This window comes from Thermobia domestica, chromosome 11, assembly GCF_964235325.1.
Source record: "Thermobia domestica chromosome 11, izTheDome1.hap1.1, whole genome shotgun sequence".
Classification (NCBI taxonomy): domain Eukaryota; kingdom Metazoa; phylum Arthropoda; class Insecta; order Zygentoma; family Lepismatidae; genus Thermobia; species Thermobia domestica.
The window spans coordinates 251,923,132-251,939,942 of record NC_137464.1 but is presented as its reverse complement, the minus strand read 5'-3'; the positions used below and the strand labels follow the sequence as shown (position 1 = coordinate 251,939,942).

Here is a 16,811-nt window from a genome sequence, read left to right as displayed (position 1 = left end):
CGTAGTCAAATTCGCAATACTATATACAGAATAACTTATATGCAACAGTAATAACACTGATATGCAAGGTTTTGTTGTTTTCAAGTGGAGGTGTGTCTCGGAATCGATTTTTTCTGCAGATTATGAAAATGATCTTCAAAATTGTGTATCACGTCAGGTTTTTTTGTTTTTTACAAATCAGGAAAATGTCATTTAAAAAAATACGTATTTTTAACCTGTAGACTCCTGCCAGGGAATTCATATCTTGACGTTGTCATCCCTGGTGCCTCTCCTGATCGTTGCAGAGAAATGAACGACCCCTTGTTAGAAAGCTAATAGAACAAGTAATGCAACGAGCTATGTTTGGTGAGGACTAGCTCGGGAGAGTAATGCTCCCGGAAGTAGAAACGAGAAACACAATTTTGATTGGTTGGCGTTATCCACTTCTTGCCACGTTGCATTCAAATAGCAGACAACAAACGGTTGCTGTTATCGGCCTTAGTGGCCGAGTGGGCTAGTGCGATATACTAGTAATAAAATCCTCTTTCGGCGCGAGTTCAAGCCCCGCCCGAGGAAAGATTTTTAAAATTTTTTTTTTTACATTTTTAGAACACTTATTAAATTAAAATAATATGAAAATAATACTTAAAAAAGTGATTTATTTATTTTTATGCAGATAAGTAGTTGTAGTACTTATGCCCTTGTACTCAATGATATAGGGTCGTTTTGGTCCCCTTGTACTTCATGATATAAATTTTGTGACCAACTTAAAACAACTGGCTAGGATAGCGCGTAAAACAGCTGTCTAGAGTAGCGCGCGGAAAAACGTACTTCCGGGAGTATTACTCTCCCGAGCGGGTCGTGTTTGGTGCATCTGAGCTCCCATTCGTAGAAGAAGAAGAAGAAGAAATTCGAAATATTTGTAAAAAAAATGTCATTTTATGAATGTCCGGCCACGCTGGCAACATTGTTAGTCATTATACGTTGGTAAAAAAAATTAATACGAGTTCCTTCAGGCACGTAGCCAGGATTTCGTGAAGGGAAGAGGGGGGGGGTCCGTGACATGAAATATTGTGGTCATCACAAAAGGGGCTCGATCATTCTAAACTAATTTACTGGAAAATATATTGGTTCGTTTAGCCAGGATTTCGTAACGGGGGGGGGGGAGGAAGAGTGACATGAAATTCTGAAGGCCCAGGAGTTCGATCAATCTAAACTACTTTACTATCAACATATATTGGTTTGTTAGGACAATAAAATGAGGATATGTGGGCAAATATTTTAATAACAAACTATGAAGAAATTTCGAGCAAAATAATAAAAAAATGTATTGAAAAAGATTTTACAATATTTACGTCCTTCTCCTGTTTATTCAAATATAACAATTTTCCTTTCGTTATGACCTCAATTATTATAAAAAGTACATACTCAATACTGTCTTGTAAACTATCTTCTAATATAAATAACTAAAAATTTTGTTTGTGTGTTTGTCTGTCTGTGTGCGGCCTGGGGACCAGACGAGTGGACCGAGAGTTACCAAATTTTGGTCAGGGGTACCTTGGCCCAGACCCCAGATCAAGACGAAGCGTTTTTTTCAATTTCGAAATAGGGGGGTCTCAGGGGGCGTTTACCGGAACCGGCTTGGGAACCAGACAAATTGACCGAGAGTTACCAAATTTTAGTCACGAGTACCTTGGTTCAGGCTCCAGACCAGAGTTAAACGTTTTTGTCGAAATTCGAACCAGGGAGTCTCAGGGGGGCGTTTACCGGGACATGTAAAAGTAGTAGAAAATGACCGATATTTATTTATTTATTTATTTAACAATCACCAGATACAACTCAGAGGTCATTTTACAATGGATATCCAACATTAACAATAGAAAGGATTTGGGAAGGTATCGGCCAGGGCCTGTTTAGTAGGTGCCATCCCGGCATTTGCCTGGTAGAAATGAGGGAAACCCTGGAGAACCTCAGTCAGGATGGTCAGCATTGGGCTACGAAGCCACGACCTCCCGAATACGAAGCCAACGCTCTACCACTTGAGCTATTAGTGTCGAATTCATATTTACGCGGTCGCTGAAATCAATGGTGAAACTCGGATCGCATTAACTTCCAAATTCACGCTATTCGGCTCCGGGCCGGGGGTCACCGGAGGGGGGTGAGATACCAAGACATATAAAAGTAATCCAAAATGACCGATATTAGTGTCAAATACTTAGTTTTCGCATTGGCTGAAATCAATGGTGACACTTCCATTAGCGATGACTTGCAAATTTAGTTACAATTGTATGCGGGCCGGGAGTCGGCGGGGGTTGGATACCGAGACAAGTAAAAAATAGCCCAAAATGACTGATATTGGTATCAAATCCATAGTTTTCGCCGTCGCTGAGATCCATGGCGATACTCCCACAGGCGTTGACTTCCAAATACAACCCCTGTGGCGAAGCATGTGTATGTTCAACTAGTATTACAATATATGTTTCTCTGTTGAATCAAATGCTAACAGAACTTTCTTTCAACATAAATTTTTGTTTTTATTATTCCGTCAACTATTGTCGGTTCCAAATGACAGGTTAAAGGAGCAATAGAAAATTGCCCTTGAAACAACATGTTTGATACTGCAAGGATGCGATGACGAAAAAGTATTATTTTTAAAATGTCCACGCTGTTACACAACGGCACTATGCTTTCGAAAGCTTGAAATCTCCCTGACTAGTAGCGGAAGTTCTGAGAAATTTCCTTGAAATTTCAAATTCCCTGACTCTTCCAGAATATCTCGCTTACCTCGCCACCATATTGCAAGTAATACAAATCTCCTCATAAGAAAGAGTAAGCAAACGCTTCCTGTAGTTTTCTTTTTTATTTTTAACGCTGATTCTTCTTTTTGTCATTTCATTTTGTTTTATCCTTCCTTAATTTTTTTCATTTCTGGTCTCGAAGGGGGGGTCCGGACCTCCCGGACCCCCCCCCCTTGGCTACGTGCCTGGTTCCTTACATAGTTGTATCAACCATATAAAAAAATGAAAGCCGTAGCTACAATAGGAAGCGAGGGAAAAAATCAAAGTGCAACCACCGTTTATAAATATTTTGGTTCGTAAATATTCACGTTGTTACCCCTGGCGCCTCCTAATTGACACAGAGACATGGTCGACACTTTGTTGGAAAGGTAATAGAGTAGGAGATCCAACGAGGTATCCCTGAGCTCCCATTTGTAAAAGAAGAAGAAATTCGAAATATTTGAATTAAATATTTGAAATAAAGAAGAAATTCGAAAAAAATGAATTTCCGGTCCGCTGGCAACACTGTTAGTAATCCCACGCTGATCAAAAAAATTAGTGAAAGTGCCTTACATAGTAGCACCTACCACAGAAAATGGAAGGCGTAGCTATAGTAGGAAGAGAGAAACAAAACGAAGTGCAACCACCTGTATAAAATTTATAATTTGGTTTGTATGCATTCACATTGGCAACCCTGGCGTCTTCCCCTTCTCCTAATTGTCACAGAGATATGAATGACATCTTGGTTTGAAAGCTCATAAAACAGGGAATGCAACGAGGTATGCTTCGCACCCATAGTCTAATAGTCATACAAAAACGGTAAAGAAAAAAATAGAAGATAAACATAAATGCATAATTTAAAACTCACATACCTAACATTCGTCACCGGGCTTCCCTTGAAACTTCCTCTTTTTGGATTTTCGTTGGTGTTCTTCCGTACAGTCTCTTTTTAACATCCAGCAATAGTCTGCCATCATATGGACAGTCCACCTTCCTTGGTATTTCTTTTCCATCACTTTGGGTTTGCGGTGGTTCAGTGGTAGAGCGTTCACCTCCGGTGCTTGGGGTCCCGGGTTCGATCCCAGCTCGCGCCGTGTGGACTTTGTGGTGGACAAACACTGTGCTCGTGGGTTTTCTTGGGATTCTCCCGTTTCCTCCCACTTTCTTCATTCCACTACTTCACTCATCTTTCATCACCGTCTCCTTTAGCTTAACCGGCATAACCGTGGGACGTAAAACTTAAAGATTTAATTTTTTCTTTTCCATCACTTTAATGTTCTGATGGAAACGCTCGCCATGTTCTTCCGTAAAATCACCAAGATTATCAGGAAAGCAATTGAGATGAGCATGAAGAAAGTGAACTTTGACGCTCATGTTGCAGCTAAGCAGTTCAGAAGATTCCAACATCTTGTCGATTAAAACGCTGTAATTTGCAGCTTTGTTGCCCAAAAAGTTTTGTACCACATTTCTAAACGTAGTCCATGCTTGTAATTCTATGTCACTCATACTTTCCTCGAATGTTTTGTCCGCCATCAATTTTCGGATTTCTGGGCCTGTGAAAATTCCAGCTTTGATTTTTTCTAACGTGATAGATGGAAATTTACTGGCAAGGTACCGAAAGCATTTACTATCTCTGCTTAAAGCTGTCACGAATTGTTACATTAAACCTAGTTTTATATGTAACGGTGGCAACAGTATTTTAGAAGGATCAACCAATGGAAGTGAAACAATGTTCTTTTTGCCAGGTATGAAAGTACTTCTGAATGGCCACTGCTTTCGAACCCAATGTTCAGTTCTTGCTCTGGAGTCCCACTCACACAAAAAGCAAGTATATTTTGTGTAGCCTGCTTGTCGGCCTAGCAATATTCCAATGACTTTGAAATCCCCACACACACACACACACAACACACCACTCATAACGCTTCATGTCTTCACCTTTTCCAGCAGAAATTGAAGGCTTTCGTATGTCTCTTTCATAGTCACTGAATATGCTATTGGAATGGACGGATGGACGTTAGTGTTGTGTAATAAAACACCTTTTAAGCTGGATTTGCTGGAATCTATGAACAGCCTCCATTCTCCTGAATTGCAATTGATGTTGTAGGATTTCATGACTGCTGGAATGTCTCGACAATATACCAAACCATTTTCCTCTGCAAAAAGCCGAACTAATTCTGCCTCTCGGTGTCTGCACCAGGAGAATCTCGTATTCGGACCCAATAAATTGTTTTCATGATCCTAACAATCCTGCTGCGTCTTTAGATGAATTAAGGTCACGAACCAAATCATGAAGTTCATACTGGGTAGGGGGCAAGGGCACTCTGAGCAGTGTTTCTTTCAGAAGAAATGTTCCGGGAAGCGCACTAGTATTCGGAGGTGCACATGTTATTTTCACACGGTACTGTTCTATTTATTATTATATTATAGACATAATATTTTGGTCTCCTCCGGGGGAAAACTCTCACAGTTTGGGATTGATTGCCCCCCCCCCCCAGAAAACATGTCTGAGAGAAACGCTGTTGTTAGAATAAATTTGTAAATCTTCCACTCGATTAAATATTAAAAATAATTTTCATTACTAATTTGTTTAATATTTCATCATATGATTATACTGTATTCAGGTAGACATTTTATGATAGTCTATGTCAATAGAGATTAAGTAATTAATGCGTTCATCCCAATGTGATATTAACGTTACATTAACTTACTTGAACGCTTGTGCGATGCTATTTTTTTAAGCCACACATGGAATCGTAACTGCATTAGGCTAGTTTTATCCGCGTGGTTTACGGTACGTGTCAAATGGGGTGCTTTTTTTTATCTACAGCGATGCGGATCTTCAACCCCTGCTGTCCACAGGTAGTTACGATGCAGGTTTCACACAATCTTTTATCAACAGTGGTTCGGATCGCGTCAAATACTCATTTGATTCAGTCAGTGGCGTATCTTGAAAAGCTGTACATGTTTACTGCAACTTATATGACAACATGATACGACAGCATTTCTCACTGCTTGTCATACAACGTATACCCCTGGTATGAGGGTTCCTGATTCGATTCTAGCCGCGCGGCTCTGTGATACACAACGTAGAGGTACTCGAGGTTCTCCCGTTTCCTCCCACATTTTCATACTACCAGCTATTTCATAAACATTCACTTTTATTAAGCATCCGCATCCATTAGCCGAAAGGGTGTAACTACGATAAGTAAAACACACATTCGCTTAATTGATGTAAGACATTCATTAATAGTGTCTTTGCAATGTTATGTAGAGGATCTAAATTAATGATATTGAACAGATACATTCTTCTTCTTATTATTATTATTATTATTATTATTATTATTATTATTATTATTATTATTAATAATACTAAGTATTCTGCCTATTGGCAGGTCCTGAGACTAATTAGTTTTTTTCTTGTTTTCTTCTTCTTAATTTTAAGTTTCGGCCTGGAAATGTTTCTTCCATGTTTCTCGATTTTGAACTTCCTCTTTTAACTCCCAATATTTTCTTCTATTTTTGAAATCATCCAACATTGTGTTCTTATTCTTCCTATTCCTCGCTTTCCTTCTATGGCGGCATGAAGAAGACAATTTCTTCGCAAGATGTGTCCAATCCAATTGGCCTTTCTACGAAGGATGGTGGCTAGAAGTGTCCCCTTTTCTTCTATCCGTTTTAACGCGGCGGCGGAATTTAACGTATTCATTCTTACCTTTGGTTGGGGAGGCTGTAGAATCCAAAATTTCAAACATATGTTGACCGCAAGAGCAATGAACATATCTTCCTTCTGTAATGTGATGCACGGGAAAAGAGGGAAAACTCTGGTCCATTTGTGCTTTTGCTAGTACCTCAAATTTTTTTTCTTGTCGGCGGAAGAAGAAACGCATTATTGGTATATTAATGTCCGATGCTCCGAGTTTCAATGGTAAGCTTAAACATCAAATCTTCCCTTTCATCTTTGCTGACAAAGAGGAAGGGGACCTTGCAAATTTACTACAGACCTTGAAACAACACACATCTTTGGTTTTGTTTTCTTGCAAGATTCGTTTAAAACTCCCCAAAACGGTATTGTTATGCGAGTAATTAGCACAAACAAATACAGCCTCATGTACGGGATAAAAGAAAAAAGAAAAAAGAAGTGAGACAGAAGAAGCGTCATCCAAACTTAGAAAACAAAACACTTAGGGCCAATCCTACCATCTTCTGATATCTGTCTGATATAAATATCCTCCTGACATTTTTCCGATAAGTGTTCTACAATGTCCTGATAACAATCAGGTGGCTGATAAACCCTATCAGCTGGTTGGTACTTTGACAGGAAGTTCAATTGCCTGTTAACAGCTATCGGCTACTTGTTAGTTGTCGTGTAGTGAATCATGGGCGAAATCGAAGAATTTTTGATGGTGTCCGAGGACGATGAGGATTTTGTTCAATATATAGCGAGGCCTAGAAGACCATTTTAGCTCGAATATATGCCAATTTATAACGATAAGTAGTACCCGTTGGCTACAAGTGCCCGCACATAAGCGCCATGTAATTTGTGTAGTTAGAAGATGAAGAAATATATTCTATATAAAATATAGAGTTTAATTATTGAAATTGAATAATATATATAAAAACATATCTAAATTATTAATCTAATTTACCTATTTTTAGAGGTGGAATATCAAATAAATGAATTAATTAAAAGCTCAGGTTGTAAGACGAACAGCAGTATTTCTATGTATATAGTACCAATGCATATGTAAGTGTAGCCTAAAAAGTGTTTATTATTTAAGTTTGTGTTTGCCTTTACGATAGTGTAGCCGCCCCCTCCCCTAAATTTTCGCTGGCCCCCTCTAAAATTTTCACAGTAGGCTTGCAAATGCACTATAATATGGTGATGAACTATAAATGATTGGATCGGGCCCCCCTAACTTCAGCCGGACCCCCCTACATTTTTGGGCTGGCTACAGGCCTGTAGTGTACCCCTAGACAATAACGTGCGTAACAAAAAACACCGGTACTCATTTCTGTTTCCCATGTTTTCAATAGGATAATTTAAACAAGCATACTAAAAACACACTTGACGTTTCAATTGTTTTCAGTATGAGCAACGGAAAACCAACCAATCAAATGGTCCGTTAAAACCTAGCTCCGGGTTAACTATCTGACAGAGTATATATCAGGCACAGTATATTGTAGAACGAACCACGGGTTAAAGTAACTGACAACTTCCTGATATCTAATTCTGACTGATAGTAATCAGAAAGAATATCAGGATATTGTAGGACTGGCGCTAAGAGTGTGATTTTAACTATGTACAGAGAGGGGGAAACCACTATCCCTGGTTGGGACGACATTAGCTAAATTAGAAGCCGGGATGATTTTTCCAGAGAGGGGAAATCCCAGGTATCCCCCCTACAAATGGAACACTGAATTATGCTTTGATTTTTATGTTTACCGCTCGTAAACGCGGCAACATGGACAAATCGTGGTAATGACGCTGGTATTTCTTATACAATTTCTAGCTTATCAGTTTACCTAGAGATGTGGTCCCTGTAGAAGAAGGTTCCTTAGATGTTACTTCGTGAATTACTGGATTTCACTCGTAAGTTTTCTAAATAGTAGCCCCATATTCTTAATCTGTACCTTTCCAATAACTTTACTTTGTCATCAAAGTATTCTACAATTGTGTTATTAACAGTATGTTCTTGTTAAAAGTAGACTTAACAGTATCCCTTTCGATTCATGCATTCGATCACCATGGTAACGAGGAGGAAATAACATCACTATTGGAGTCTATTGAAATTCAAATCTGTCCCAAAATGCAACGAAAGTGACATCAGCGATACTGCCTGCTAGAGTTGTAACTAACTCTTCGTCTTCTACTGGCAGTAGCTAATTGTACTATTGGCTAATTCTATCAAACTCTCACGTTCTGAATGATTTGATTCGTTCTTGCTTTTTAGATCGTGGTACCCAACTCCTTTGAGTGGCGGCGCCACAGTCTCCACTCACGTAACTTAGTTTCAGTGGGAAGAGCAGCTGAAACCTCTTAGACTATATCTTTACTCTATGTTCTTAATTGTACTACTCTGCACAATTTTCCATTATTAGCAAATTAAATGATTTACTTAAGTTCACGAGTGGGGTGTATTCATGCTGTTAATTAGAATTAAAATAAGAGTTTCTTTTTGTTCTACTTTATTAATTCATGTTTTTCTTTCTTTTCAGGTAAGTCATGCTTATACCAAAATCAAATAAAATCATTAATTTTCACTTCAAAATACTAGCATAAAGTATCGTGAGTACCTTCATTATATATTTTGTATTTATTCAGCAAATGTTCTAACTTGACGTATATTATAATACTTCCAGTGATTAATAATACCATAAAACCAAATATTATTGTAGTCAATGTGATTATATCCTGGAGTCTATTTAAGAGTCGAATTCTAGGATATCACTAGGATTGTAGGATATGTTTCACTAAATAAAGAGCAGTTTTGTCATAAGTGTGCATATAAATCGTTAGATCCAAATGATTCTCCGTTCACGTCAAGTTTATGGCTTGAACTTGACTTGGAATCAAATTTATCAACTATTCTTAACTTTTAATAATTACCAAGTAAGAAAAAGAGTAAAATGAAAAAAAAAATAATAATTCTTTACGCAGTAGAAAATATTGGTTTTCCTACTGCTATTTGATTGAGATGTGATACATTGACATCCACTTTCACAGTCGTATAACCTGGAATATTCAATCCATATTCAAGCATCTGTACTTCTATGTTTCTGTATATTCAATACGTAATTTACTTTATTCAATTAAAAAAAATTCTAATTATTGAAAACCTTCTGATTGTGATGTTCATTGAAGGGATTGAATCAGGGGCGCCCGAAGAAAATATTCTAGGGGTGCTATCTCCATGGTTGCTATTTACGTCTGGTATTTAATATACGTGGCTTGCTATACTACGCACACATTTTCGTGAGCCAGGGGGACCCGGGCCCCACCCTGCCCCTATCTTCGGGCGCCCATGGATTGAATCCCAGAAAAAGCATATTCTCAAATTATTTTATGATCCAATTATACATGTTTAACTTTTAATATTATGTTTGATATAAACGAGTATCTTGACAGTTCTATTCAACATAACCAAGCTATACACGAAAATATTGATTTCTTAGTCGCCCAAGAAGTTTGCTTCGTTGTTCGAAAACTGGAACATGGAACTGCATTCCTAATGTGTCCTCGAAACAAATCTCGTTATTTCGAGTGCTTTGTCTGGATATTCCGTAATCTTGGACATTTTTCGATTGTGGAAACGAAATTGCTATTTCTAATTTATACAAAGTTGATTGTTGTTTTTTCAGATGTTACCATTGCCAATTAGTATCAATTTTAGAACTATTTGCAATTTTACCCGTATTCTTACTTGGAAAACATATTAAAATATATCCTCTAGAACAGGGCGCAAAATTTCCGGTCGCCATTGGCGACTAGAAATTTAGAGCTGGCGACCAGTGTTCAGTAGAAATAGTTTCTGTCTAAAGTCACAGGGCTGCGCAGTTTCTGTTTCTAATTGTCACTAAATGAGAGAAAACAGAATGTGAAGTTTTACGGTAAGATATTTTTAATATAGATATATAAATTATCCAATTCAAAATTGATTATCCTGAATCTAACTGTCTGGTTTTGAAATGTTACGCCCTGATGTAATATCTTTCTTTGTCAAACCAAAGGCCGTGGGCGGGGCTCTCATAATTACGTGAGAGTTAATGGCGACCATCATTTTTGGATTGGCTAGTGCGTCTGACTTTCAAATTTTGCGCGCTGCTGTAGAACACCTATTTAAATAATAATTAATTCCGTTAATTTTACCCGAACTAACAAATGTTGGACAGCTCTCTTTTGTTAAATGCAACACAATGAAATATTATATTTTCTGGATATCCGATAGATGTTAATTCGGGAGACATACTTGAAGTAAATCCAAACACTGGCGCAAATCCCGAGGGATGAGGGGGACATGTCCCCCAATCTTGGAACTGGGGACTGTCCCCTCCCCAATAATTGAATTTGAATTTTTTGGGGGGGAGAAATGTGATAATTTGTTCCGACTGCCAAAAAGGAAAGTGAGATGAAATTGATGTCCCTTGCTGTATAATATACAACAGGTTCACCTCAGAAATCAGATTCATCTACTGTATTATGAGTCACGTCTCCCTCTCCCCCAGAATAAGCCTCAAATCTGCCCAATGTTGAAGACAACTCTGTTCGCCTGATCCTCCACAGCATTGTTTTCAACTTCATAAATATTTTGAACGTCGCTTAATATTATATATAACACCAATGTCCAAATATACGTCCCATAACGCGCCATCTCGTTTTATTCTCTTGTATTGAAAGTAGTAGTTTTTTTAGTGTGTTTTAGTACCAAGTGGTAAATGTAAATATCACACGAGTTTTTAATAATCTTAAGTATCTGATATAAAACGTTTTGACTTTGTATTGCTTTTATTTGAATACTTAATTTTGTACGATTTTTGATTTTTATTTCTTTCTTTTCTTTTATCCCCTCACTATTTCTTTGAAGTTCGGAACGAAACATGCTGAAAAACCCACTCACTGTGCTACATCATAAATCAAAATTCAATCACCAGTTTTGAAATATAGATTTTCATATATCTTTTCAGTATTGCGTTGTTGTATTTTGAATCTCTTTCGGAAATGTACCTAAGAAAGTTTTTTATTATTATTATTTGTATTCTTATTTTAGAGGTGTAACGTTTAGAGTTGGGTTAATTTTGAATTACTTCATAATAAGATGTAATATCCGATTCATAACAAACTGTGTCCTTGAATTAGAACCGTGCAACAAATAGAAGAGACTATTAAGACTATTTGAGAGACTATTGAACAGACAGACTATTTGTTGAGATTAATATGGCTGCCCGACAGATAAGTATTTGAGTTTCAAGCTCCTATTTCTTTTCAATATTTTATATTTAATCTTTTTTTTTTTAAAAAAGTTTTTGACCAATTTAAGGTTTGATACAATTTGATATAATTATAAAACTATTTAGCATAAAACAAGCATGTTCTGCGCCTCTGATCCCTCTAATTTCACAAATATTAGTTAAAACAAGTTTACTTACCGTAAGACGGGGATACTTTGCACATCATTTAAGGAATTTTAAAGAAAATCGCATGTAACTTACAAACGTAATGATTTAGAACACTGTATTTTAAACATATAATAGCTAGATATATGTGGAAAAAATTCGTGCAAGTTCATTAGTAAACATTCAGTATGACCATAGTTATTGAAATATAAACTTTGGTGCAAAGTAACCCCATAGTTGGGGTACTTTGCACAACATACAAAAACGTATGTTCAACATACGAACATAACGTTTCTGTGCAGTGTTTTTCCTTCAGTATTGATACATTTTACTTTCTACTCAAAACTGCGTACAGTTTACAAATGTTGATATTAGAATGAGGGCACTGGTATCGATACTTAGTATGAATAACCAATATTTGTAAAGAAAATTATGTATTTTCTGGTACCGGCATAGGAACCACATTTTAATAGTTTAGTATATGTCCCACAGAAATATCAACTCAGGAACAGAAAACAAATCCCGTGAACTGATTTGGCTTGGTTATTCCTTATGTCTATGAATACCACCCCAACCGTAATCAATGGAAGATTTACGGGGTTTAAGACTTTCATACTGAAGTTCACCCAAATTGCATGATTTCTTTCTTTTTTTTTTTCTTTTTAATCTAATGTTAATCATTTCTATGCGTATAAGCTTCAAGCTCTCCCCAAAGAGTCTAGTTATTTCTTTAAAAAAAAAAAAAAAAACCGAAGCGATGTGAGAAGCGCATCTCAAACTACTCTTCTGGATCCACCACTGTTCATAATTTATTTTCCAACAAGAAATTCATTTTGGCATCTATGGTATCTAAATAGGAAATTTACCTAAATTTAGAATGCAGGAGATTCCAGTAGTAATAATTTCCTATCTAAGAGGTATTTTGCACCTGTGCAAAGTAACCCCAATTAGAGGCTGAAACCGCCTTCTTCCAGTTTTACTTTTTCTATGACTTTAAAACGTTTCACATTTCAATTTCAACTATTGCATCAAAGTATCATTACATACAGTAGTATTCTACGAAACTGACTTAACTTTGACGGAAATTCTTGTAAATGATATCTTTCAAATTTTCGCGGTCTTTACAGTGACTGCTTTCCATACCTCTACAACACACCTCCGGGTAATTAGTACTGATGTTAACCCCCAATATATAGCCAAAATACAGATAGATGTTCTATCTTACGGTGGCAGTTGAACCTTCCACTTTACAGTTCATGGTTTCACCGACAGAGGACTGTGAAACTCTTTTCATATTTTGTGCAATGTAACCCATGATGTGCAAAATAACCTCGTCCTACGGTACTTTATATGGACGAGCCATTTGATAATTTCGAGCTTTCCGAATATCCTGGTCGAGCTTTCCGTGCTGCTTATCTAGATGTAGAGTAGATGTTACTTACTTGCACCTTCCTCCGGTAAACTCAACAGATTCTTGTATCCGCTAGATGGTGCTGGTGTTTCAATCTCGTACTGAAGCGCAATGAAAACAGTTAAAACCACGAGACAATTTTATTTGTAATTGGAGTGAGCCAAAATTAACACAATAAATTTTGCTCTAGTTATTTGTTTACCGCCGGTAAACGCGGTAACACCGAGAAGAAACCACTTAATAAAGGTTGAATGGATGACGGAAAGGTATTTCTGTGATTAAAACTACTTTGCATTCCATATATGGTCTCACTGGGCCGTGATCAGAAGCGCAACATCCATCGAGGAAAAGAAATTAGGAAACATCCGTATACTAAAGAAAAACAGTTTTATACAGGGTGTCTCGAAAATTCCCTGACATAGGGCAACTCTGTTATTATCAGAATTACAACAAACTGCAAGAGGGGAAACCGTCTCCAAATATGATGTTTTCAATCTAAAGTGAAAGAATTCTTTAAATTGGACGAGCCGTTTGGGCTATACTTTCTTAATGCATCCAATGTTAAATGAAATACCAATATTGCCATTTACTTGGACCTACAACATAAAGTGAATGGGGCATGTTTGAAATGGGGCTGGCACGACACGTTAGCGTAAAAGACTTTCACTCACTCATGTTGTGGATCCAGATAAATGGTAACCTCGCATTTTCATTTAACATTGGGCGCATAAAGAGTGTATAACACAAACGACTCATCCGATTTAAAAAAAAAATTCTTTCACTTTAGATTGAAAACATTATATTTGGAGGCAGTTTCTCCTCTTACATTTTGTTGTAACTCTGATAATAACAGTTGCCTTATGTCAGAGGACTTTTGAGACACACAAAATATATATACAGGGTGTTTATAAAAGAACTCCGGGGTTTTAAAAATTCATATCTTATTAACGATAAAAGAGAGCAAAATTTCTCTGAAACGACTAGCTCAAAAAGTTTTAGTCATACTAATTGGAAATGTTTTTATCAACAGATGGCAGCGCTGCGGAGCGTTGACCTTGAGACGACGTAGCGGCTGCGGTAGTCAGTGAATCAGTGCCGTGCCGTCACTGCCGTATGGATTGTTGCGCTTCGCGCTATGGTGACGCCACAACAAAAGACTCAATGTGTTATTTGGCTCATAGAAACTAAGTCTGTTGTGTGCCGTGCCACTCACGGGGCTCATATTGAACTTTATTAAATTGTTAAAAACAAAACTTGAAAATGTAAGTTTTCCAATCATGTATAACACATGTATGTACGTTTTTTACTTAATTAAAATATTTTGCCTCAAAACCCCGGAGTTCTTTTATAGACACACTATATATATATATATATATATATATATATATATATATATATATATATATATATATATATATATATATAAAATCCTAATTGTGAAGAGTACAAAATTCCCACATCGCGACGTTCATAAATACACATGGACCTTACCAGACGGAAAAACACATAATCAAATTGATCACGTTTTAGTAGATAGAAGAAGGCAATCTAGCATAATTGATGTCCGGTCGTTTAGAGGGGCTGATTGTGACACTGATCAATACCTGGTAGCACCGATAATAAGAAAGAGATTATCGTTGAATTAAAGAAATATTCAATGTCCGAAAACGGAGAGATTTAATTTAAAGAAAGATGAGAGCCAGGTAAAAGAGGAATACAAAATTCAAGTTTCCAATAGATTCTCGGCTTTAAAAGATTTGGAGTGTACTAGTGTTGAAGACACTTGAATTGAAATTAGAGATAGTATTAAAATTTCAGCAAAAGAAAAATTGGGACACCCGGAAATACGTAGGAACAAACCATGGTTCGACCAGGAATGCATAAAACTAGCAGAGAAGAGAAAACAGGCAAAATTACGCTGGCTACAAAATCCGAATGAAATAACTACATAAAATTTCATAGACATCAGGCGGGAAAGTCCAAAACTTTTAGAACAAAGAAAGGCAATTTTTTGAAAGCTAAAATTAAGGAACTTGAAGATAATAGCAAAAATAAAATCATTCGGGACATGTATAAGGGAATCAACGAATTTTTAAAAAGCTATCAATCTCGTGCTTATATATTAAAGAAAGCTGACGGAACAGTTCTCACTGTACGGATAGCATTTTAAATAGATGAAAAGATTGCTTTGACGATTTGCTGAACACGCAGTCAAAAACTAATGTGCGTGGAGAAAAGGAGATACACACCGCAGAACCGTATATTCCAGAACCTAACCGAATAGAAATAGAAACCGCTTTAAAGGAATTAAAGAAACACAAATCGGGTGTAGACGAAATTCCGGCTTAGTTAATTTTAGCTGGAGGCGAAAACTTGTGGAACAAGATACATAAACTCATTCTCCTTATCTGGAACAATGAAGAATTGTCAAATTATTAAAATAGTTCCTTTAGTAAGATGTGAACTGAAGCATACGTTCCTTTTTATTCTTTATAGTCTAAGAAGCGATGATTTGAGAGTAGCCCAGGGGAAAATGGACATGTTTTGCTCTCAAAACAGCTTTAATATGATGTGAAATGTAGTTATAGAGGTCTTGAATGCTATGAAGTGGAATATTACAACGTTCCGCATGCAGTATGTGATTCAATTTCATAATAGAGGATGGAGGCTAAAATCTGCGTTAGATTCGTGTCTTCAAAATGAACCACAGATATTTAATTATGTTTATGTCCGGGATTGGGCGGACCACGGACTATGTTTCTCAAACAACTCCGTAACAGCGCCAGTTGTGTTAGTTAATCTGCACATTATCATTGTGGAATATTGTGTTCATTGCCCGAAAACATCTGAACCATAGGATGCACAATGTCCCCTAAAATGGCGACATAATTATACGGGCAGTGACGCGACTGGTAAGTGTTACATTTCACGGTTGGGCAGACACACTCCAAATCATACGCTTTCGGCGTCCGCCACACAAACATTGTCAGTGGTTTGAAAATGAGGTGAATGATGATTCATCTGATGACCGTATCACACGTTTTCTGTTATGAGCGGTGTACGTTACATGTTCTCGGCACTATATGCGTTGTGCTAAAACGTTATGGTCTCTTATCAGCGATTTCAGCGTGCAACTCGACCTCCGTATGCCCGCACGACAGACTGATTGTCGACACAGGCTCTGGGAGATAATGCTTGCCTTCCTCCGTCACATGGACAGCAATCACACGACGGCTCTGAATGACAATTCACCTGAATACTACTCGTCGCGATACACCCAATACGCTTTGCCACTTTTGTCACTCTCGCACCACAAAACGAGCGCCAACAATTTGCTCAATTTAGAAATCAGAGAGATTGCTCATTTTACGCTACCACCGTGTTTTCAATTCACAGTACACTACGATAGTCGCTGCCTGACTGTTGGCAACCCAGTCATTGACGTATTTCCAATTCCAGGCATTTTCATTATATTGATAAGATTATATATATATATATATATATATATATATATATATATATATATATATATA

At 37.1% G+C, this 16,811-nt stretch overlaps 1 protein-coding gene across 2 annotated transcripts in view; it reads left to right on the top strand.

The window, feature by feature from the left end:
* Window positions 1-16,811, top strand: part of Adsl (adenylosuccinate lyase) — a 647,432-nt gene that overhangs the window by 343,761 nt on the left and 286,860 nt on the right. The gene's annotated exons all lie outside the window — the stretch shown is intronic.